The sequence below is a fragment of the Octopus bimaculoides genome, chromosome 2 (genome assembly GCF_001194135.2).
Source record: "Octopus bimaculoides isolate UCB-OBI-ISO-001 chromosome 2, ASM119413v2, whole genome shotgun sequence".
NCBI lineage: Eukaryota > Metazoa > Mollusca > Cephalopoda > Octopoda > Octopodidae > Octopus > Octopus bimaculoides.
This window is the reverse complement of record NC_068982.1, coordinates 192,130,924-192,132,549: the sequence shown is the minus strand read 5'-3', so window position 1 is coordinate 192,132,549 and position 1,626 is coordinate 192,130,924. Positions and strand designations below refer to the sequence as shown.

At 31.9% G+C, this 1,626-nt stretch overlaps 2 protein-coding genes across 6 annotated transcripts in view; one reads left to right on the top strand and one right to left on the bottom strand.

Annotated features, from left to right (window-relative positions):
* LOC106881939 (long-chain fatty acid transport protein 6) overlaps positions 1-1,626 on the bottom strand; it is a 55,125-nt gene that overhangs the window by 8,347 nt on the left and 45,152 nt on the right. The window lies entirely within an intron of this gene.
* LOC106881941 (Golgi phosphoprotein 3 homolog sauron) overlaps positions 1-1,626 on the top strand; it is a 148,603-nt gene that overhangs the window by 110,772 nt on the left and 36,205 nt on the right. The window lies entirely within an intron of this gene.

The window sequence follows — 1,626 nt, the reverse complement described above, 5'->3', positions numbered from 1 at the left end:
ATATATATATATATATATATATATATATATATATATATATATATACACACACATGTATGTACATAATGTGCTATGTTCATGGGACTAATCTAAAAAAAAAAAGTTTAACATTTAAAGGTTTTGTTTTTATTTAATTTTTTTTTTTTTCAGGCTTTCTTTTGTCTTCTCCAAACCAAATTTACAGTTCTATACACAACTAGTATCAAGTGTTTTTGTAGAAGTCTGCTATGATAGACTGGTGTTTCTAGCGAGGGCATCAGTCTATCTCCATGAAATTGGAACTGACACATGGAGGCTTTTTAGAATTTTGTTAAGTTGAAGCTCAAAAAGTTTTGAAAAATGTCTAAGATTCAGCAGTGAAACATTTCAAAGAAGCATCACTGCAAGAAAAAGTCGACTGAAGCTGACTGTAATTAATTTAGAATTGAATACTAAAATGATAATTAATTGTTTTAAGAATCACAGTGATATCTAACATGACAAACTTTTATACGTGTGTAAGAAAAAAAAAACAAAACAATGTGAGATTTAAAAGTGTGTGTGTGTGTGCATAGGACAATGAGGGAGACTCAGGTGGCTTGACCTGGTAGAAATGGAAGCCAAACAGCCCTCAAATCACAACCTACCATCTTCTAAGAAGACTACTGTACACTATTATTATTAAAAAGAAAAACAGGATGGCCACGGGTGGAATGCTTTTTGGTTATAAACCTGTTTAAGGTTTACAAGAGTAGGGTGGACAAAATTATTTGGAAGCATCTTTGTTGTGGTTCTAAACTCAGTGGACTGTGGTCATGCTGGAGCAGAATGTTTTCAAATCGATTTATTGAAATCCCTTCACCTGTAAAATTTATAAAAAGATCCAAAGGAAAAAAAAAAAATTATAAAAATTGTTTTGGTTCAATTAACAAAGCATCCTGAAGTTGAAATTATTTGCTGCTAATTAAAACAAGTCAACAAGAAAGTCTCTACTTGCTAGAAATAGCAGTCAAATCTCACTCAACTGTCTTAAGATAATCTAGTCCAACATACCATCCAAAAGACATGATTATAGCTGGAATATCTGTCAGGGCTGACCTACAATTAAGAATAAATGATGTAAAAATACTTTTTTTAAAAAGGACAACGCCCTATTTTTTTTTTTTTGCAGGCTTAATTGTTTCACTTGCCTTCATTATAAACACCAATTAGTGAGGGTAATTAGCCACCCTATTAACGAGAGGAGGATTGGAGCCTCCTCACCAAACTATGGCAGGATTGGAATCTCAGTAGTGTTAGCCTGCAAAAGCACTCATCAACTCAAGTGCTCCCACTGCTTACTTTCCCCAGCTCAGTGCGATGCAGGTTTTAGCAACAGGATTAGTGGATTAGCAGCTGGGATTATTATTATTATGACTTGGATGTTGACACTCTACTGACATGACCAGCTGCAGCATTCAAAGATTTAAATACATTTTTGGAGGAAAAATAATTATATTAATTACAGTCAATGTTTTTAATTATAAACTTGAAGAGCTGAAATATAAAAACCTTAAAAAAACAATTCTTTTTTTGTTTCATTTTTGAAAAATTGGTTGAAATCATGAGGAAGCAGAATTTAACAAAAAAAAAAAAAAAAAAAAAAAA